The sequence below is a fragment of the Pinus tabuliformis genome, chromosome 7 (assembly GCF_031772625.1).
Source record: "Pinus tabuliformis cultivar Carrire ecotype Pingquan chromosome 7, CPIR1, whole genome shotgun sequence".
Lineage (NCBI taxonomy): Eukaryota > Viridiplantae > Streptophyta > Pinopsida > Pinales > Pinaceae > Pinus > Pinus tabuliformis.
Window position 1 is genome coordinate 194,774,742 of NC_142293.1, and position 24,456 is coordinate 194,799,197.

Genomic DNA, 24,456 nt, shown 5'->3' on the forward strand with positions numbered 1-24,456 from the left:
CTAGTACAAAAACTTCAAGTAAATTAACATTGGTGGAAACATCTACCTTGGAGATGGTCACGCATATAAGATCATGGGATATGGTGATATACCTATGACTTTACCAAATTGAAGCATCAGGTGCATCCATAATGGCATATGTGTGCCTAGGATCAAGAAAAATTTGATCTTTGTGTCTACAAATACACATCGGAACTTGAAGGTTGAATTCTTCAAAACACATTGCATAGTGAAATATTTGTTAGATCACTACAAACCTATTTCTTCAGGAGTCAGAGTTGGAGGCCTGTACAAGCTTGATGTTACCAAAAAAGTCATCAAACACTCACTTCTACAATTATGTCAACAAAAAGTCTTTGGCATCAAAGATATGGTCAAATTAATTATCATGATTTAATATTGTTGCAGAAACAAAGTATGGTTGAAGGTATCTCTACGTTAAAGAATGAATATGCTGCTTGTGAAGGTTGTGGAGTAGGTAAAATTCATAGAGATGAATTCCCCTCTAATTCTCATAAAAGAAGAAGAGATGTATTAGAACTTGTGTATTTTTATGTTTCTGGACCCATGCAGACCAAATCTTTAGGGGCAGCCTATTATTTTCTATTGTTTGTTGATGATTGCACAAGGTACACTTGGGTGTACTTCCTAAGGAAAAAGAGTGGTGTTTTTTAGTACTTCAAAGAATTAAAAAACATGGCAAAAAAATAGACACAAAAGTTTATAAATATTCTCTATTCAGATCAAGGGGGAGAATACGCATTGGGGAACTTCGTCAAATACTCCAAGGATCATGGAATAATGTAGCAATTTACAGTGCCCTACACTCCACAACAGAACAATGTTGCAGAAAGGAAAAACAGGACATTGGTGGAGTGTGCACAGAGTATGATTAAAGGTAAGAACCTCTCAAATTATTTTTGGGCAGAAGCCATTAGTACTATTGTTTATCTAAAAAATATCAGTCCAACAAGGTATTTTGATTTGAAGACTCCATTCGAAGCCTTGTATGGCTTTAAAAATAGTAGTTCATCATTTGAGGATATTTGGGTCTAAGGCCATTCCACATATTCTGAAGGAGAATAGAAAGAAACTTGATGGTAAAGGTATCAAATGTATTTTTGTAGGATACTATACATAATTTAAAGCATATAAAATGTTTGATCCATCTACTCACAGAGTATTTGTGAGTAGAGATGTAATTTTCCATGAACAAGAAGATGAAGGCAACAAGGATAACAACTATGAAAGATGACACATTCTACGTGAAGTTGAAGACAATAAAGTAGAATCAAAAGAAGAGGAAAGTGAGCAACAAAAGTTTGGGGAAGAATCCAATGGTATGGACATCATGAGTAGTGAGAGCCCAATAAAAAATGGAGAAGTAGTTTTAGAGAACAGAGGTGAAAGCAGTGGAATATGCGAGAAATCTACTCGAAAGATTCAACTACGTGAAAGGTACAAGGACTATGATCTCATGACTAGTGTTTTGAATGTCATAGAACCCATGAATTTTAATAAAGCTATTGAACATGAAGAGTAGAGAAAGATGAGGAAGAATATGAATCTATAATTAAAAATAAAACCCTGGAATTGAGTGAATTGCCTAAAGAAAAAGAGCCCATAGGTAGCAAATGGCTATACAAACCCAAGTTTAAAGCAAATGGTCGCATAGATAAATATAAACCTAGATTGGTGGAAAAATGGTTCTCTAAGAAAGAGGGTATTGATTGTGAAGAAACATTTGTACGTGTACCTAAATTGAGCACTATTAGATTATTAATTGCATTAGCTACGAAGTGTCATTGGAATTTTCACCAATTAGATATAAAATGTGCTTTTCTAAATGGTGACTTAGAGGAGGAGGTGTATTTGACACAACCTTAAAGGTTTGTGAAGAAACGGAAAGAACATTTAGTTTGCAAATTAAAGAAATCTTTGTATGGCCTAAAAGAGGTACCTAGGTCAAAATGATTTGAATATGTATACCAAATTTGATGCCAAGGGGTATGTGGTGCTGATTTCTTTGTATGTTGATGACTTAATAATTACAGAAAATTCAATGAATTTAATTAATGAAATTATGATGCAGATGTGACAAGTATTTGAGATGAAAGATCTTGGTGAGTTGCATTATTGTGTAGGTCTTGAAGTTTGGCGAGATGTTGGTCAGACTTTTGTTTCATAGGATAAGTATGTTAGAGAAGTGCTTAAAAAGTTTAATATCGATCAATGAAAAGTTGCTTTTCTTCCTATGCAACAGAATGTGAATCTTAATCTTTATGATGGTTCAAAAGAGATTGATGGTGCATTGTACAAACAACTAGTTGGAAGTTTGAATTATCTTACTACAACTAGACCTCACATTGCATATTTAGTTAGTGTGCTTAGTGAGGTTATGACTAGACCTCTAGAAAGCCATTGGAGAACAACAAAAGAAGTACTTAGACATCTTAAAGGTAAAATTGTTTTTGGTCTTAAATATACTAATTCATTTGATGTTGAGCTGATAGGTTACTTATATTCATATTGGGTCAATAATCCGGATGATAGAAGATCTATTACAGGTTATGTATTCAATATTGGATCTGATATTATTTCATGGAGCAACAAGAAGCATCCAACTGTATCTTTTTCATCTACAGAGGCCAAATATAAAGCTTTGTGTGCAACAAGTTATGAAGTTGTTTGGTTGAGGTGAGTTCTTTAATATGTTGGAGAAGAAGAAAAGAAGGCTACAATGATCAAGTGTGACAAAAAGAGCTTAATCGAGTTGGAAACCAATCCAATCTTTCATGAAAGGACAAAGCATGTTGATACTGAGTTTTATTTTATTAGAGAGAAGATACAATCTAAGGAATTTTTTATTGAATATTGTAATACTTGTGAAAATGTTGCTCACATTTTCACAAAGCCTCTTGCGAAGATAAAATTTGAATTGCTCAAAGAGATGTTAGGTTTAGAAATCAATCCTTTCTCCATTAAGGGGGGAACTTGAAAATAATGGAGAAATAGATTATTGTTTCGATGTTTTCTTTAATTAGGGGTTAGTTCCCGATTTCTAGGAATTAGTTCTAACTGTCCTAGTCATGTGCATCTTTATAAGGTTGTAATTTATTATGTTAATTCAATGAATGTATTTGCAACTGTGGGAAACCTCAGGGACTCCTCTCTCGAGGGTTACCTATTTCATTCATATTTTGTCTTCCTTTCTTTCTAGTGGTAAGATATTATGTAGCAAGATGAAAAATATTTGTTATTCGAGAGGATATTTGCAACTCACTATTGAGCACTGAACATGGAGAAGTTGAACAATACATAAGGAATGAAAGACCAAAAGTTAAACATGAAAGAGGTGTAGCAATGTAGGCACATCATGAGGGAATCATGAACAATTGTACTTTGGAAGTATGATGCAGTCGCATAAACCCACGAATCCAAATGGAAATTTTGAAGCCTCTAAAAGGCACATTGTGCCAAGAGGATTTGAGATGTGATTTTTCTAATGTTCACATAAAAAAATGATAGGGACTTGGAAATAATGCTTACTTTAGAAAATAGTTAGAATTGGTTTGTTAAGTTGTTGGGTTGTTGAGATATTATCTCAACAACCAATCTCTTAGTTTAGAAAATTGTTAGATCTGATAAGAATTATATGTTATTTTGTAATTTTGTGATTAAGATGTAATAGAAAATAATTGTGTGCATGCAAACATTTATGACGCAGGAAAACATGAGAGGTTTCATAAAGAATATGTGATGTGTGCCTTCGATGGGATAATCTAAATGTGAAACATAGTCTATCATTGTCTTCACTGGTGTAGCCCTCCCCGGAGTGAATTGTTTAGTTTTTCTATTGTGTACTATTTGAATGACTCTCGCACTTGTATGATGACCCTTCGTTCCATGTCTGGCACCATCTAGTCACTGCCTGGAATTTTGTTTCACAACCATTGTTACAACATCATGGTTGTTGACAATGGATCACGTGAATTAGGTTAACATTTGTGAGGGCTCGGTTGAAGGTTGCTTTGAGCTTGTCACACTTTCCTTTTCCTCCATGAAGTAAAGCATGACCTATGTTGAAGAAGGCTGCTTAGAGTTGTTTTGGAAGTTGGTGTCATAAGTGGGATCTGAAGCCGATGTTGGCTTTGGGGTCTGAAGCGAGGCACTCTTATGTGTATAAGGTATATCTGATGTGTACTGATAGAGCATGGAGCTTCATGTGAGAGAGTCGACCTCAATATAATTGATGTGGGTTTCATTTTATTTTTAATTTTACAACAACATGAGTGTTTGAAGGCGCTATTTCTGAGAAGTGGAACTAGTCGTTGAGCCTTCCATGAGCTGTGACACAGTGATTTATAGTGGATAACAACTTAAACCTAGAATTACCAAGATAGTGCCAAGCGAGTCAAGTGCCTACGTGTGCCTTGAAATTTTAAGGTAACAATCATACAGTGGTGGTTTATTTTAATTTAATATGGAGCAAATAGTTGTTGAAAAATTAAATGGGTCAAACTTCTTTACTTAGAAGGTGAAAGTCCAAATGAATTTGATGCACAAAAACTTATGGAGCTTAATAAAAGGACTATAACCAACAGCCCAAGATCCAAAACAATTAGGTGAATGGTAGAAATGGGAAGAGAGAGCTAAGTATATGATAGGTTATCTTTGTAAGATTCACAACTTCACCTTATAGACTTAGGAAAGTCCTCTTCATAAATATGAGAACACCTAAAGAAAAATATTTGGGGAAAAGGAATTGAATGCAAAATTATCTTTGAAATTGCAGTTATTCAAATTCAAAATGTATAATGGGGTATCATTGTCTACACATATAAATGATCTAAGATCACTCATAAGGCAGCTAGAGGAAATTGAGGTAAAAATTTAAGAAGAAGATGCTAAGGCTATTTTGTTAAATAGCTTACCTTGAAATTATGATAATCTTATTTTCACCTTAAGTCAATTTTCCTCTCAATCATTATATGAAATGATTGCAGCATTCTTAGAAGAAGAGAAGACGATGAAATGAGGTAACACAATGGAAAACTCACATGAAGAGATGACATTATTCTCAAAAGGTAGAATTAATAAAAATAGGAATTTAGTAGAATGTTTTTACTGTCAAAAATATGGACATACAACTTTCAATTGTAAAACTCATGCGAGAGATATTTTAAATGGAAATCAAAGGAATCAACCAACATAGCTACTATTGAATACTTACAAGAAGCCAACCTTCAGGGCTTCTGAGATTGTGACACCGATAATGAATTTAATACACAGCCTCTCATGCTTTTCTAAAATTGCTATGAGTTATAGTTTCTATTAATGTGTATGTGTGTGTGAAGAAAGATGAATTGCATAATTCACTCTTTGATAAGCTATGTACTTGGACAAGTTACCTATATAATTGGAAGTCTATATCTTTCGGAATACTACTAGGATGGAAATATTTCCATAGAGATATTCAATATGTCAACTATTCTTAGGAGTAGTTAAGAAATGCCAATTCTGCAAAGCTTCTCAACGATGGTTAGAGGTGGGTATGCTTCAAATGAAGATCAAGTGGTATCTTGTGTGGTGGTGAAAAATATGAGTGTCTCCAAGATCCTAGAATGAACATAATTTCTCATGACGACCATATTAGACTTCATATTATTTATATGTAATTTGTGACTTATGTAATAATGTAAGCATTAAAGGGGGAACTTGGAAATAATGCTTACTTTAGCAAATAGTTAGAATTGGTTTGTTGAGTTGTTGGGTTGTTGAGATATTCTCTCAACAGTCAATCTCTTAGTTTAGAAATTATTGGATCCCATAAGCATTATATATTCTTTGTAATTTTATGATTAAGTTATAATAGAAAAAAAATTATGTGCACACACACTTTTCTAATTTATTTCTGTTGTGTATTTGTGATCTTAGTGATAGGGTGAGGATTGTTGAAAATGCAACAAGATGATGGAGCTTAGTGGAAAGGAGTCGCCTTCACTAAGTGGGCCCGCAGGCTATTTTTGGTGCAAAGTCTATTTTTAGACTATGTCTATTTTTAGACATATCGATCATGGTCTATGAGTTACAGGATGCTGTTTGTGGATGATTGGTTATGTTGGTAAAAATAGATGGACTTCTATTTTTAGACATATGGGCAGAGTCTGTTTTTAGACTGCCAATCTAAATATAGAACAATCGAATATTATTAGCTATTAATAATATTTGGACTATAAACATTATCTTATCCTCTTGGAGCACTTCAGTTCGAGCTACAGATGTGGCACATGCAACTTCCAGAAGGAAATACACTTTTCTTATGGGTTTGTTGAGCTATTGCATGATGGACTTCAGTCAGAACTCAAGTGATTGAGTTTGGTGGAGTTGATTGAGGAGTTGATGGAGTTGTGTTCAGTTTGACTTGGTTGAACTAGTTGTATTTAGTTTAACTACCAAATACACTAGTGATGAGTGATGTGGATTAATTATTAATTAATTCACTAATTATTAACTGATAAAGAAACTAAAGAATACATCAGTTAACTGAGTGCATGGACAGTTCAGTGGAGACAAGTGTTAGAGGTGGGTGAAAGAGTGAGACTGCTATCAGTTGTGACTATAGTTGTGCATGAGATTTGCACAATCATTGATTGAGATTGCCAATGAGGATTGCAGTACAAGCCAAGGAAAACGAGCTTGGATCATTCCTATTCTCACATTGGATTGCGCAGTAGAGGCAGGAAAACAACGGAGGAGATTTGAACCAGTGACTTGTTCGGATCTAAGCTAGTTTGTGTGTAGCAGGTGGAGATAGTACTGAGTACTTGTGAGGAGTATTATACTATGTATTGTTACATGTTCTCTATCATTATAATATACAGATAGTTGGGGGTTTCAGCTGTATGATTTCCCCAGTACATACTATGTTGATATGTGTGATTGATGTTTCAATGTGCGCATGCGATTGTTTTTTATTCCGCAAATTGATGATCAACGTATAGGAGGTTATTTATTATGCATGCATTCAGCAAATAATGTATAATCAGGATAATATATGTGAATAAGTGTTATATTATTCAAAATTTCTACATGGTATCATAGCAGAGTTGATCATCAGATCTATTATTCAGAAAGTGATTACATTTTATTTCTTCAGGCAAAGTCTGTAATCGGGCCAGGTAGCTTTTGGATTTATCCTTCTTTTCGAAGGTGAGATATCCGATGAATTCCCATACAGTCAATATCTGTACAAGAAATACTTTGTTCTCACGAATTTTAGATCAGAAGTTGTTAAGTTTTGAGCTGGTGGAATTCAAATTTGCAGCAGTGTTTTCTTGGTGTAAAAGTTGAAATTTCTCTCAATGGATTGCGATTGGTGTATGCTCTTGAAGGAAACTAAAATTATATTGCATGGAAAAACAGGATGGAGGCGGTGTTAGATGACAATGGGTTGAAATATTTCATAGAGGTTGAGGTCCCAAAGCCTACTGATGTTGCTCACGTTGAGGCTTGGCAAAAGAAGACAACAAAGTGTTGAAGGATTTTGTTGGAGGGCGTGAAGGATCACATTGTATCCAACCTGCATGGAAAGGCTTCTCCATACTTGATGTGGAAAGCGTTGACATATTTATTCTAAAGCAAGAGCCACTAGAGGAAGTTGGCGCTGAAGAATAAACTCAGAAACATTAAGTGTGAGAATGGAGATAGTATGCCCAAGTATCTCACAAAGTTCACCCAATGCTGGGATGAGCTAGGAAGTGTGGGGGTGACTGTCGATGATGAGGACTTGGTGAGCTTGGCTCTCCTTGGTCTTCCAAGGAGTTGGCATTCCTATCAGGACTCTTTCAATGGTTGGGAGAAATTGCCAGGATGGGAGAGACTTTGGTCGGATCTTGTGCAAGAGGAGATTAGGCAGAATACGAGGGATGGATCTTCATCAAAGGAATCTGATGAAGAAAATTGTGCTTTGGCTGTCAAAGAAAAGAAGGGGAAGGAGAAGGTTTCTTTTTCTGAATCCAGTTCTTCCAATGATGGGAAGCATGTTGAAAAATCGAAAGTGTGATGCTTTCATTGTCATGAGGTGGGACATTATGCTGCAAATTATCCATGGAGGAAATCGAAGAAGGGATCCGGGGAAGGATCTGAAGGTGAGGCACTTGCTTCACAGTTTGAGTTGGATTTCACACTCTTTGCATGAATGGTTTCATCCATGGTGGGAAGTGGTTGGTTTCTTGATAGTGGAGCTTCTTTCCACATGACCGTTGACAAGAGTTTGTTCAGTACAGTGGAGGAGAAATATCTCCAGATACTCATAGCGATGGGTAAAGATGAGAAGTATATTGTCTCAGGTGTAGGCACGATTATTTTTCAAAGGGAGAATAGAGCTCGCCTTACCTTGATCGATGTCAAGTATGTACCAGGACTGAAGAGAAACTTGGTGTCGATCGCGATGCTGGAAGACAGAGGCTATATGTAGTCTTCAGTAAGGGAAAGGTTTTCCTTGGACACATCATCACTAGACAAGTGAAGCAGATTGGTTCACGGGTCAAGAACCTGTATGCTCTTGAGGTTCAAGATGCATGCAAAGCCTTGAGCAGCGAGGAAATTGATGGAGACTTGGTGGTTGAGAGGGAGAGTATATTACCTCTCAACATGCAGAGCCAGAAGAAGTCTCAGATGATTATGGAGGAGCCATGATTGGTGCAGCAACTTCAAGAGGTTGTGGAGTAGCCACAACAAGGGAAGCTGAGAGGAGATCGAGTAGAGACATCTACTCATGTAGAGACCTCCAGTAGGGGGAAACTTCGAGCCAGGTGGGCTGAGGGATTGCATGCAGCCATACCTCCAGGTAGGAGGTGGGGCGATATAGAGTGATCATCCCAAGGAGGAGGGGCAGGATCCTTGAGGTACCAAACCTCTTGGATGAGACCTTGCTACGAGAGCCCCGATGTGGAGTAGCAGGAACTAACTGATTGGGTAGAGACAGATGTGGATGGAGCGGCAGAGAGACCGACAGTGTAGGGAATCCTAGGACACTGCATAGCTAGCAGGCTACAACAATGCGAGAGGCACAAGTGTTTTGCACAGTTCTAGGTGGCACAGCGAGGTGTGAAATGGTGCGAGATGCATTGAGATGTTGCAGTAGCGCAGATGTCAGAGAGGGAGCACTTGTCAGCAACAGGTAGAGCTTCATCATTACAGTATGTTCCTAGCCCAACAGAGTGGTCAGTTGGGACTGTTTTTGTTCCAAGTGTTGTTGGAGCAAGTGGACTGGGCAAATGTGTTGCATGCAAAACATTCCAAAGTTGCAGGATAGGGGTTGAAGATAATCCATATCTTGTTGATAGGGAGTGTTGAAAATGCAACAAGATGATGGACCTTAGTGGAAAGGAGTCGCCTTCACTAAGTGGGCCCGCAGGCTATTTTTGGCGCAAAGTCTATTTTTAGACTATGTCTATTTTTAGACATATGGATCATGGTCTATGAGTTACAGGATGCTATTTGTGGATGATTGGTCATGTCGGTAAAAATAGATGGATTTCTATTTTTAGACATATGGGCGAAATCTATTTTTAGACTGCCAGTCTAAATATAGAACAGTCGAATATTATTAGCTCTTAATAATATTTGGACTATAAACATTATCTTATCCTCTTGGAGCACTTCAGTTCGAGCTACAGATGTGGCACATGCAACTGCCAGAAGGAAATACACGTTTCTTATGGGTTAGTTGAGCTATTGCATGATGGAATTTAGTTAGAACTCAAGTGATTGAGTTTGGTGGAGTTGATTGAGGAGTTGATGGAGTTGTGTTCAGCTTTACTTGGTTGAACTTGTTGTATTTAGTCTAACTACAAAATACACTAGTGATGAGTGATGTGAATTAATTATTAATTAATTCACTAATTATGAACTCATAAAGCAACTAAAGAATACATCAGTTAACTGAGTGCATGGACAGTTCAGTGGAGACAAGTGTTATAGGTGGGTGAAAGAGTGAGACTGCTATCAATTGTGACTATAGTTGTGCATGAGATTTGCACAATCATTGATTGAGATTGCCAATGAGGATTGCGCATTACAAGCCGAGAAAAATGAGCTTGGATCATGCCTATTCTCACATTGGATTGCGCAGTAGAGGCAGGTAAACAACGGAGGAGATTTGAACCAGTGACTTGTTTGGATCTAAGCTAGTTTGTGAGTAGTAGGTGGAGATAGTACTGAGTACTTGTGAGGAGTATTGTACTATGTATTGTTACATGTTCTCTATCATTATAATATATAGATAGTTGGGGGTTTTCAGCTGTATGCTTTCCCCAGTACATACTGTTTTGATATGTGCGATTGATGTTTCAATGTGCGCGTGCGATTGTTTTTGATTCCGCAAATTGATGATCAACGTAGAGGAGGTTATGTATTATGCATGCATTCTGTAAATAGTGTATAATCAGGATAATCTATGTGAATAAGTGTTACATTATTCAAAATTCCTACAAGGATAGAGCCCATCTTGAATGATTTGATCATGTTATTGTTCCAGCTTAAAATATAAACCTTTAGGCATTAGGAGGAGAGGCAGCATGATGTAGATTGGTTCGAGGATGGCTAGACCTAGTGAGGCCTTATTATGATATTAATAGAATAGTGATTTCTGAGTAAACTTGTGGTTATGGAATTTTGTATCTCTTTGCTTGAATCTTGAGTAGTGGAGGGTATTGGGGTCCCATTAAGTAATGAACCTAATAGATGACCATTTCATGATGATTCAAGTTTTGTTACTAGAATCACCATTGTTGATTTCGTTCACCACCTCAAGTTAAATAGAGAAGTCCGTAATGCCTAGCGATTTTGGTCCTAAGACTTAGTCATAGTGATTTTCCTATAGACAATTCCATTTAGCATCCAAGGTGTTATGGAGACTAGGGTAGGTGAGATGGTGAAATTCCTGTGAACTTCGCATAAGGTTTTTGAGACTAGAATGCCATTGAAATCATGGTGCATTCGAAGAGAATAGTTTTCGATTTTATTATTGTCCATTCAATATGTGGACCCATTAACCATAGGTCCGAGGGTTGAAATCAATTAAAAAATTGATTTGAAGGACCGGAGGATTCGACTTCATCATTTTTGTTGGCTTCTTTTAATTTGGGCAACAAATTTTTGTTGATTTTATAGTGTTTTCTTGTTTTCTTATAAGTATTAAGTTCCTTGACTTAAATGTACCATTGTTTTATTGGGTCTAGAGGCTCATTCTACAACTTAGTGTTTAGGGATGTGTAAATATGTCAAGTTTCCAATAAAATAGTAACAAAAATTAAAAAATTAATATCAACGCAAAACAAAATGAAAATAACGAAATACATAAAAAAAGCATAATGCAGTTCAACAAAAAGAATCTAAAATGCTCTTCCAAAATATTTTAATAGTTATTTTAACTAAATATTTGTAGAATGAATCTTTAAAAAGGAAACACTAGATAACATGTTATGAAACCAGCTAACAAAAATATAGAAGAGATAGATCAACGCCTTAGAATTCAGCGTCTTCGAGGGGGAAACCTCCTTTACATTACATAAATGAACAATTATTGGATGATTCAAATGAAAAATCCTCCTTTCTATATATAGGAGTCTAAGGAGTCACAATATAACCCAGCTGACCTAACAATAATAATATAAAGGCACAAAAATAACAATAGAGGGATTCTATGGGGCACAATAATAATAATATGGGGACAATAGGGGCACAACAATATTAATAAGGGATACAAATACAATAGTAATGGGGTAATCACTAGTATTATAGGGACCTAACATGCCCCTCTCCTTCAAAAAAGTGTTGTCCTCAATGCTTGAGTAGTTCTGGATGATTTTGTATAAAATTCTCATCCTCTCATGTGGAATCTTCAGCGGATAAGTTCTTCCACTTGATGAGATACTCTGAAATTGATCGATTTCGTAGCTGTCGGGTTCTTGTTTCTGTGACTTCTTCCGGTTCCAATATAATTTTTCCTTCCTCGTCAATTTCTAGCAATATTGTTTGAACTGGGAGCTTGTCACCTATAACCTTCATTAAACATGAAACATGGAAAACTGGGTGCACTCGAGAAGCTATAGAAAGCTCCAATTTGTATGCCATAGTACGAATCTTTTGCAACACCTTGTACGGACCATAATACTTTGGTGATAATTTATTATCCTTCTTAGCTTGCTTGAGGGAAATTTTTTATATGGTTGTAGCCGTAGGAATACCCAATCACCTACATCAAAAGTTGTTTCGCTGCGATGTTGATCTGCCTGTTGTTTCATTCTATTCTGCGCCAACACAAGGTTATCCTTTAAGAGTTGGAGGACTTGTTGTTGATGCTCGATGTGATGTTCCACTACTTGAACCTTAGAATTTTATTTTAAATATGATGTGATGGATGGTGGCCGATATCCATAAAGTGCTATTAAAGGGGTCATTTTTATTGTTGTATGGAAGGAAGTGTTATACCACTATTCAACCAGAGGCAAGCATTTGACCCAATGTGTCTGTTTATCAGATACAAATAAACAAAGATATCGTTACAAACATTTGTTTACTATCTCAGTTTGCCCATCAGATTGAGGATGATAAGATGAGCTATGAGCTAATTGAGTACCAAGACAAGAAAATAATTTTGTCCAAAAATTTCCAGTGAAAATGGGATCTCTGTCACCTGCAATAATCTTTGGGTTTCCATGTAGCTTTTGGATTGTTTCCATAAATGCAATAGAAACTGTACTAGCTTTAAATGGATGTGACAATGCACAAAAGTGTGCATACTTGGTAAGTCTGTCAACTACCACCATGATGACACTCTTTCACTCAGACTTGGGTAAACTTGTGATAAAATCTATTGAAACCTCCTCCCAACGTTGGCTTGGAATGGATAAAGGTTGTAATAGACCCGAGGTCTTAATTGTTTCAACTTTATTTTGTTGGTAAAACAAACATTCCGCCACAAACTTTTGAATATCCGATTTAAGGCCATCCCAAAAAAATTCCTTCTTAACCTTGTGGTAAGTTTTTAAAAATCCTCAGTGCCCTCCTAAGGGAGAAGTGTGCAATTTCATAAGAATCTTTTGTCTGAGTTGGGAATTCTTACAAAAGTATAAACGATCTTTGTACCATAACGAATCATTTTTCCAACTAAATGTATCAGATGTACTGGAATCTTGTTGTAACTTTCGAATAAGTTCCCACACTTCTTCATCATTCTTCCATTCCTCCCTTGCTTCGTTTATCCAATTTGGTTGGATAATAGAAATGACGCACAACAATGCTTCCACATCCTCATGCTTTCTTGAGAGTGCATCTGCCACCACATTTTGCTTCCCTTTTTTGTAGATGATTTCAAAGTCATAACCCAACATCTTTGTGACCCACTTTTGTTGCTATTCAGAGGATAATCGTTGTTCTAAAAATTATTTAAGGCTATCATGATCCGTTTTTACCTTGAAGTGTCTTCCCATTAGGTAGGGTCACCATTTCTTAAGTGCATGTAGTATTGCCAACATTTCCTTCTCATAAATAGCTTTATGTAAAAAATTTCCCTTGATTGGATGACTTTCAAAAGCAATGGGTCTTTCATCTTGCATTAAAAAAACACCAATTCCATTTCCTGAAGCATCACATTCCACAATAAAGGTTTTTTTGAAGTCTGGTGTAGCTAAGACCGATGCTTGGCACATTGCCTCTTTAAGATGTTCTAAGGCCTTTGTTGCTTCTGGAGTCCATGAAAAGGCATCTTTCTTCAATAATGTTATTAGAGGTGCTACTATTCTCCTATAATTCTTAACAAACTTGTGATAATACCCTGTCAACCCGAGAAATCCTTGCAGATGCTTTATGGGTGTGGGGATTTTCCATTCCTTAATGGCTTTAATTTTTCTAGGGTCTACCTTAACTCCTTCATGAGATACAATATGACCCAGATATTCCACCTCTTGTACCCCAAAGAAACATTTGGATCTTTTTGCATATAATTGTTTCTCCACCAAGAGTTGTAGCACCCTGTCAACATGTTCAACATGATCCTTCCAAGACTTGTTGTAGATTAGTATATCATCAAAAAATACTAGCACAAATTTTCTAAGGAAGGGTTTGAAAATGGAATTCATCAAACCTTGAAATGTAGAGGGTGCATTGGTGAGGCCAAAAGGCATGACCAAAAATTCATAATGACCCTCATGGTTTCTAAATGTTGTTTTTGGAATGTCTTCAATCTTCATTCTCATTTGATGATATCCTGAATGAAGATCCAACATGGTGAAGTAAATTGATCCATTCAATTCATCTAGTAATTCATCAATGACAGGAATGGGAAAATTATCTTTAATAGTTAGCTTGTTGAGCTCCCTATAATCCGGAAACATGCGCCATGATCCATTCTTCTTGTGCACCAATATTACTGGAGTAGAGAAAGAACTTTGACTAGGTTGAATTATACGAACCTTTAGCATTTCTGCAACCATACATTCAATTTCACTCTTTTGGGCATAGGGATATCTGTACGGCCTGATGTTTGGAGGAACACTTCCTGGAATCAAATGAATATGATGATCATTATCACGAATAGGTGGGAGACATTTGGGAGTTTCAAATACCTTAAAATGATTGTCCAAGACTTCTTGGAGATCCAAAGAAATAGATGATTTCGATGTGGAAAACTCTAGCGAACATAATTGTGCACTTACACCTCTTTGTTCCTTTTTTAGAAGCTTTGTCATACCGTTAGAGATGATTATCTTTCTCGGTTTCCCTGCCATACCCCTTAATTCACCTTCCTTTCCTTCCATAGAAAATTTCATGAAACGTTCTTGAAAATTAAAAGCTATTGCACCCAAGGATTGTAGCCATTAGACTCCTAGTACAACATCAACACCTCCCATTGGAATGGTAAGCATTGGGCTAGTCAATACATATTCTCCTATGGATAGCTTTATATTATGGCACTTTCCAGAGCAATTTATTGTTCCTCCATTTGCAACAATCACTTGACACTCTGGTGTTGGATATAGGAAGCAATTCAATTCTTTTGCTACCTTACAGTGAATAAAATTGTGGGTAATTCCTAAATCAATCGACACTATTACCTTTTTCTTCTTGATTTGTCCTTCTATCTTGATGGTTTTAGGAGTGGTAATTCTAGCCAATGCATTACAAGATATGGTCGGATTCATTTCTTCTTTATCTAGGATTTGTTCCTGGAGTATATCCTCTTCTTTTGACCTTTCTTGCTCCTTTTCTTCTTCCTCTTCACAATCTATGTAGAATAATTTCTTCTCAGCACACTTATGACCTTTAGTGTATTTGCTATCACAACTGTAACAAAGCCCTTTTGCTCTTTCTTCTTCCAATTTTTGTGGTGTCAACCTTATAGGTTGTGGAAGACTAGGGGCAACAACACTTCCATCTTTATAGTTGTGAGTGGTATGCTTCCTGGTTGCCATAATTTTTCTTTCCATTTTTCTTGCTAACTTGAATGCCTTCTCCAATGAATCATGTTCCCAAAGGCGAACATCATGTTGGATATTATCCTTTAAAGTCCCTATGAACACATCAATCCTATGCTCCTCTGGAATATTTTTACCCTTATGTTCGATTTTTGGAACTCCTCAATGTGCTCCATTATTGAACCGCTTTGTTTGAGACTTATTAATTGGCTAAAAAAAGTGTTGCTTTTTGTATCCTCATAATGTGTTGTCAATTCTTCTGTAAAAATTTCCCAAGTGATAATTTGTTTATGAGAGAAAAGTCATTGATACCATACAAACTTATTTGGTTCCAAATATAAAGTTGCAGTACATACCTTTTGTGTGTTTTTCACATTATTGAGATCGAAAAATTGCTCCATTTGCTCTTGGATAATGAGTTGATGTCGACAAGAAGTGACCCATCATACGAGGGCCTTAACGAATCCCACATCTACGACATGAAATGGAGAAAATGATTTTGTGGAGGTGAAAACGATATGATGATACAAGGTTTAGGGTGGCGGTCATGAAAGAACGAAGCATGAAGGTATTGTAGCGAATGAGACATAAGCTGGGTTGGTGAATTCTCTGAGCCACTTCTATTAAACATATCAGTGACACTGAAATGGATTGGTAGTGTTAACCCCAAAAATGGATGGTACGTAGGACCAATGGTGATATGACCAGTGAACAGAATAACCCAACCCGATGCAATCATGGTGATGGAGTGAAAGTGTCATGTTTAAGAGCAACCTGCTACCAATAAAGTTTCTTCAAGCTTTCTTCCAAATTTTTCCCCAATCATTGCTAACCAATACTTCTTTATTTTTGTCAAGCTTGAGGAGGATAACATATGCTTGTTCTATAATTTTCCCTTCGGGCAAACCCGTCGCTATGTTTGAACAAGCCTAGCGACAGTGAAACTCGCTCTTGTCTGCATGGACAAGTTTGTCGCTATTGTTTTAATGACTTTAACGACAAAGATAACTCAATTATTTTGAATTTTATAGAGTCTGAAAAGAGACGGAAAGAAAACTCCAGAAATCCTTTTTCATAATATAACCCCTTAAGTCCGAAAAAGTATAAAATAATACGAAAGGGATGACTTTTCGATAGTTTTAACGCGACGAACAAGACAAGCACTTGATCTTTTTGTGTAATGATCCCTCAGGTCCAAAAATATTAAAATCTAGAGGAGGGATGACACTTCCAATCACTTTAATGAGCTGGAGAGGCCAATTGCTTGGCAATCTTTTCATATTTTACGAGTCAGATGAAAAGAGCTTAAAGGAGACTCGTTTTCTGAGGAACGAGTGATGTTTTTGGATAGCAGCTGGTTCTAGGGAAGGTTTGGAACTTTTCAATCATGGTAGTGTAAAGAAGATGGCTAATAGGATCACTCATCATAGGTGTTCCTCAAAAGGGGTAAACAATCAAATGGAGGCATATGATCAGCTAAAAAAAGAGTGGAGGTGATGGTAAGAACATGACCAAGGTTCAAAAGCTGATAATTATGTGATCGCAATGGTTATTTACCGAAGGTGGGTTCATTTTTTAATGAGCTTAAACTCTGGTGGAACATATGCTCATTGCTAGGTTTATTTTTTAATGAGCTTGAACTTCGCGTAAAACTGCTCGTGATAATTGTCAGAGATGTTCGATTCACCGTTAACACTATGTTCTCTTGACAGTCGTACTACCTATTCAATTGCTCCATCAAACTGATTAGAAATGAGAATACATGCTTGAAAAATGAGTTAAAAAACTAATACTTTACTCGAATTACGTGAAAAGTAACTTAAAAGTGGTTTTTACCCCTCATTTTACCATTTCATTTGAATTTGGGATTATCGGAGCTTTGGAGGTGCTTTTCCCCCTTGATTTTCATCAGCTGATTCTAGGATATTTTGTGGATGATTTTTGGTGCTGTCTGGACCAGGTAGGAGCTAAACCTAAGCTCTTCAATTGCATTCTTTCCTTTCTGAATTCTGAGCATGTTTTCCTGCTTTTCTGGGCCTCTAAGGTTTGAACAATTCATTCTCTCCCCATTGCACCTAGTATACATCGAAAGGTGCAATGCATACTAGGCTGGCCATTGGCCATTCAGTATGCATCCCACCCAGTACGCAGCTAGGGTGTGATGGGCACAAGGAGGAAAGTTTTTGCACTGGTTTTTCATGGAAATTTTGCTTGTTTTTTGCCAAATCAGGATCCTAATCCTTCTCTTGTTTTTTTTTCAGAGTTTCATTGGATCGAGATGGTCATTACATGGCGTGAACATGACCATGAAGAACAGGACATGGTTGCCTTACATAATCTGGGTACGGTAACTGCATTGCAGAACTGTGGCTTGCTCAAGCTCTTCTGCATATCTAGCATGAGGCAACAAATCAACTTGTTGCAATATTTCCTTGACGCATGGGACCCTACCAACCAAGTGTTTGAGATTAGAGGAAAATCCATCCCTTTGACTATTGAGGACATCTACTTTCTGACTGGTTTATCGTGGCATGGCGCCCCTTTCTCATTATCAGGTTCTGCCCATGGGGGTGAATCCGTGAGGGATTATATTCACCGATACTGTAGAGATGGATCTCAGCCGAGCAGGGATGGCAAGATCAATATCTGAGATGTCGCTGACTGGTCCTTGAGGACTATCTTGTTCAACTTTGCTATATTGGCTGGTAGTGGGTCATTTCACTTAGCCAATAGGTCCTATATGCAGTGTGCCTTGGAATGCCTTGAACCAAAGGTATTCAACTGGTGTGATGCAGTACTTCCGGTGATAAAAGAACAACTTACCAAGGTGAAGAATAGAAGATCTAAGAACTTTGGTTATGGTTCTATTCTGACCGCTTTCGCTTTGTAGAAGATCCCACCGATGTAGCCACGGTACATCTCACTTGGAGTGCCAGCACTGACAGAACCATGGATGCAGAGATGGGTCGATCTCATGGCCAGACATACTGGTCAGTCGCAGATTTCATTCTCTAATGCCTTCTTTGAGTGGTTCAACCATCCACAAATGGTTTATGCTGAGTATCTATATGCCAGGATGGATTTCCGGGGTGACCCAGATTTGGTGTTGCCAGCTGGCGAGTAGTGGGGTGTCATAGGTAAAAATCTCTGACCAATGTTCGATTCCATTGTCTTATTCACATAAAACCATTGCGATGGTCATATCTGCCACAACCAGATATAGGTTAAAGTATTTTTGATGATAGGGAGCATACACTAACGATGCTTTTATTAGGGATTCCTTTAGAGCATCAAAGGAAGCTTGCGCAACCTAATCCCAGTTTAAGGGAACTTCCTTTTTCAACAGACGCATATAACCTTTAGCAAGTTCGGCGTAATTTGCAATGAACCTCCTCAGAAAGTTTGCTTGCCCTTGGAGTTTTTGAATCTGAAGAAAATTTGAAGGTGGAGGCATATCGATGATCACCTGAACCTTACATGGGTGGAGATGAATCCCGTCCTTTGAAACGACAAAGCCAAGTAAATGACCAAAACCGACACAAAACACACATTTGTGCAGATTGAGTCATATCTTGTAGTGTCGACAATGTAGAAATATAGCTCTCAAGTGACGCAAATGATCAGTCCGCTTGTGCGAATGAGCCGGAAGATTGTTGAGATATGGTTGAATGATGTTCTTGATGTAATGGAAGGCGTAATTCATAGCCCTCTAAAAAGTTGCCCCTGCGTTCTTTAAACCAAAAGGTAGCTTGCGGTACACGAATGTGCCCCATGGAAAAATAACTGCAGCCTTTGACTGGTCCTGTGGGCGGATATTTATTTGATTATACCCGGAAAATCCATCCATAAACAAAAATATTTCACATCTGGCGCATTCATCAATTATCTGATCGATGAAGTGTGTAAGGTAGTTATCCTTTGGACAAGCTTGATTTACATCCCTGTAATCAATGCACACTCTAATTGTTCCCTACTTTTTGATCACATGAAAAATGTTTGATACCTAATCAGTTAGAGGAACTAGGTAAATGAAACCAGCATGTAGAAGATTTTCATCTTCCGCCTTGATTGCAGTGGATTTCTTCGGGTGCACCTGCCAAAATCGTTGTCATACTGGTTTGACATCTAGATACATATTAATTTTGTGTTCAACTATGATCAAGTAAATGCTTGAAATTTCTTCATATGACCATGCAAAGACATCTCTGAACTCACGAAAGAGAGTGTAATATACTTCCAGTTCTGAAGAAGAACAAAATTTGCTGACATGAATATTCTCTACGACATCTGGTTTGGTCGAGATATTTATGGCGATAGTTTCTTCAATATTGGATAGATTTCGCTCGAAATCCATTTTATTTACAGTATTTGATAGAAAATAAAAAACTAAAGGATGATTAAGGTTGCTAGAACAATCTTCGTTGTAATCCGGAAGATGAGAACGATGGTGGTAATCTTCCCATGGCGCCCCTTCTATCATCATTGACTGAACAATTCCTTCATCTGTAGAATGTACATGCGACCAAGGATCTGAAGAGGTACCATATTCCTTAGACCTATCTTTCCAAACACTCGACGAGCATTGATTTGGGTTTGCTGCCTAGGCCGAGAACATTGGTTGCTACAATATTTCTATTGGGCTTCGAGGCAATACCTGGTGATGATCCATGCTAACATCATGTTCGAAAATGTTCTGAATAGAAGATACCATATTGCAGGTTCCCACCGTGGCCACTTCCGCCATATTCTTTGGAGGTGGTATGGAAAAGGTACCCATTAATGTAGGGTATTTTAGGAGGCCTACCCAAATATTTTGAAGTGATTGAGAGCTTCCATGGATCATTGGGATGCTTCCCGTAACTTGTGAATTGTTGGGGAGAAAGGTTTGTTGGTCAACAATTGTAATTCCTCCTTGGAAAGGAAATGCATTTTTTCTGAAGTATGTTGACACAATAGCAACCATAACATAAATCCAGGGCCTTCGCAGTAGGATGTTGTAATCGATGTTTCCATCGATAACTTCAACATCAATTTCTACTATTTTGCCCCCCATTTCAACTTGCAAGTTACTTAAAATCCCATACGGGGTGTATGTTTGTCCATCAAATGCTTTTAATGTCATTAATGATCTTGACAAGGGTGGTGATCCTAAAGTTTTCTAGAAACTCATTAACATAATGTAGGTAGATGCCCCCCATCAATAATTGTTCGATGAAGAGTTTTGCTGAGGGCTTTCACTTGAATGAGGAAAGTGAGTTGAGTTGGTAACTGAGATTCATATCCTTTATGATCAAAGGCCACGAGATTGGAATCCGCTAGGTCAATCCCACCTATTGTTGATAATAGAGCCTGCTTTTGGGAGGGGAAATTTTGCAGTACTTCAAGTGTCAACATAGCGGACGGTGATTGGACTAGGTCCTCTACTATATTATAATTCAGTGCTGCTCTGGCACAAGGATTAAATGTCGATTTGTGTACTACTCCCTTTGGTAGCTTTATCGTTAGCTCAGGAATGATGGGTGGCACAACTTCGGTCAAAGTTGTTGTCAAACTACTAGGTTGATCAGTAGCCTTGCTGTTCGACAGCTATGGATTCCCATAATCTTTATTCCCTATTGATATCAAAGCATGATTTTATTGTTTTGAAATGGACAACATAAGCACTTGGGATGGGGAAGCATTGTCGCTAGCAACCAGATTGGTTTCTGGGTTTGGAAATGGATCAGTCAATACCGCTGAGGTTTTTGAGTTCTTGAAGAATTTCTTAATCTCAGGTTTATGTGGACAGTCTTTCGTCCAATGGTCCTCATCGCATATAAAGCATGGATGACCGGTTTCTTTTGCCCAGAAGGGTTTGCAGAAGATTTTTCAGGAGATGAATCATCCTGTTTCTTCTTTTTGCTTTTCCCTTTCTTCTTGCCCCCTGGTCGCTTCGGTTCTTTGCCTTTGTTGGTCAACACGACATTAACCTCCAAGGCAAGAAGTTCTTCATTTTCGTTTTGACCAGAAACTGTACGAGCTTTCTTAGATGTAGCCTTTGTAGTTTTTGTGCTGGTCATACATATCATGCCATCATCGGCATGAGATTCTTTGTTTGATTGAGGAGGAGGAGGAATAGAGAATTCTGGTCTAGGAGCATTTGGGATTTTGTCATAGAGTATGCGAGACTGAGTATAGATCAAGTCTAGATATTGCGCACGAGCCATGACTTGCTCTTTAGTGACAACCCCCCCCTTAGCCACATCTTCTATAATAGAAGGTAACAATGACTTAATAAACCATTCATCTAGCAGCTAATTAGGAACATATGTTTTACCATTCTACAATGATGTCGCCACTCATGAATATGATCAGATATGTGAGTGGTTGTCGTCTGCTTGAAATTGGTAAGAAGCTCTGTTCCTATTTCGTACCTTATTGGTTACTGAAAATGGGTTAAAAAGGTGGTGGAAAGGGCGCTAAAGTTATCAAATGAAGCTCTAGGCAATTTGATGTACCATTTTTCTATCAGACCAATTAACATTCGCTAAAAAAGGTGAAGCCTAATGGAATCATCATTGAGAGTGCTGGACGAACACCACAAATGAAAAGTCATCACATGATTTGATGGATCTTCACCCAGATTTCCATTGAATTTAGGAATATCTGACGGAAGTTTATGAGGAATTGCCGGCCACCAAGGGGCGTAAGCAATTGGATCATTTGTTAGCTGATTTAGATCTAGTAATTCTAAAGTCTCAACGAAAGGCAACTGTTGATTCAGGTTGGGCGAAGCATACCCAGGATAAGATGGGATCGCCTGAGCAGTGGGTCTTTGCATACCAACATAATGTATTTGATGCTGATAACTTTGATAAGGTTGATGGGCATAACCATTATGATATGATTGATGGTGACCGTTTTGAATATACGGCTGCCCATTACCCACAAAGCTTTGTTGCTCAGGTCCTCGGTAGGATTGTTGGAATTGCGGTTGTTGATATTGCACCAGCCATGGTTGTTAAGCCATTTGCTGTTGTCTAATACTCGATGTTTAACCAAGATGAGGGGTAATAGTACCTGTTTGAGCCTAAGTCACTCCAGTTAAGGAACCAGTAATCGGCGATTGTGGTTGTGTCGTGGAGATAAGAGGCTATTGTATTATGACCTGAGAAACATGATGTTGACATACAATAGGAAATGCTTGTACTTGTGACACCATCACAATAGCTGGTGTAGTGGGGATATTCGAAACAGGTAGACCTAGTTGCATTGAATATGCAACTCTTGGCTGTTGAGGCAGTATTGGCACCCAACCACTGGATGTGATTCCAGATTGACCCGAATTCTATTATGAACTCTCATATGGTTGTTCTCCCAGAGGGAACAGTGAAAGGGCATACTACGCCCCATATGGCGGCAATCCAGTGTTCAAAGGAAAGATTGGCCTCTGGAGACTGGACTGCTCAAATTGATACTATTGCGAAGGATCAATTTGCTAAGACTCAACATAAGAAATTCAAGATATTATTTTGGACAAACAAATGGGAACAGACCATATTGTTGAAGCAGTCCCTGGGTGGAATCCATCTAGCGGTTGAGAGCTAGTTGGGATAGATGGTATACCAGTGAACATTGTCGGAATGGCAGCAGGAGGTTCTGCTTCTACTGTGTCAGATGACACAGTCCTAGATGTCGATGGTTGTTCAAAAATATCAAGTCTATCCAAAAGATTTCCTAGAAATTCTACAGGAACTTACGACGAAGGATGACTAACGTTTGTCGTAGAAGGATATAGGTGGATCCCAGTTCCAAAATGCAATGGGGTACTAGATGGAAGATCCTCCATAATCTCTTCTATAGAAATCAGTCTAGGTGGAAGAGGTAGACCATCATGTTTGTAAAATATTTCTGGTGTCAAAGAAGGTGTAGACTCTACAAAGACAGATGCTGGAGGGGTGACACCTTCTGAATCAGCCTTAGATGGAGTTGGCTCAGGAATAGAAGTGTTTACCATTACACTAGGATCAATTCTAGTGTCCTCTTGTAACTGTGGAACTTCTTCTGTAGAGGTAGGAATACCAGAAATAGTTGGAGTAACTGGAGTCTCTTAGTATGTTAAAACACAAGTTTCAAACAAACCACGAGACTTTGACGCAGTTAAACAAGATCGCTTGGCCCGGAATGGTTTCGTTTCTGGAGTCAATGAAGGTTGACTCATTAGTCTCTGCGAATGACGGGGTTTCGATTGACTTTATTCCACGGTTGCAGATTACTTGATCAACTCAAAATAAAAATGGGAAAATGTGATTCTGAATTAAATGAATTTTTTGACCCTTTGACACAACTTGCTTTTTCAATTTTTAAGAGTCGAGAAAAAGCCAAAGATGACTCTAGTTGCCTTCGATTTTTAATGAGCCTGAAGTGACAAGTGCTTAGATGGACCTTTTCTGTTAAGGAGTCTTAAAAGGAATGAAAGTGACTACTCTGGAAATCTAGACAGAGGGATTACTAAACCAATCGCAAAACTGCAAAATACTTTTTACAGTACGATAGTCAATCTTCCCGAATGCTATGTTCAGTGCATTGCAATCAATAGGGCGGCAGACACGGCTTCCTAAGGATAAAGGATATTGCCTATTGTGGTCACCCAATATATACTCAATGGTATGTGGGAGCATAAGTCCGTACTGGCACTTGTCATCTCAAAGAGGAGGAAACACCCAACCTACGATGAAAGCGATAGTTGCCAGGCTTTATGACACTGTAATACGTCTCTAGCCTAGACTTCTAAATGTTGTGCGTTAGGTTCCAAAGTGTTTTTATGTTCATTGAGATTTATTTTACAATTGATCTTTCTTAAGAAGTCTTCCTTTAAGGTTCACCATGTGATGTAGATACAGAATTCCTAAATACGCAATCTAAGATGATAAACATTCATTTACTTTCTTTTTGCAATGAAAATCCTAGCTACTAAGGAAAGAGAAGTAAACTC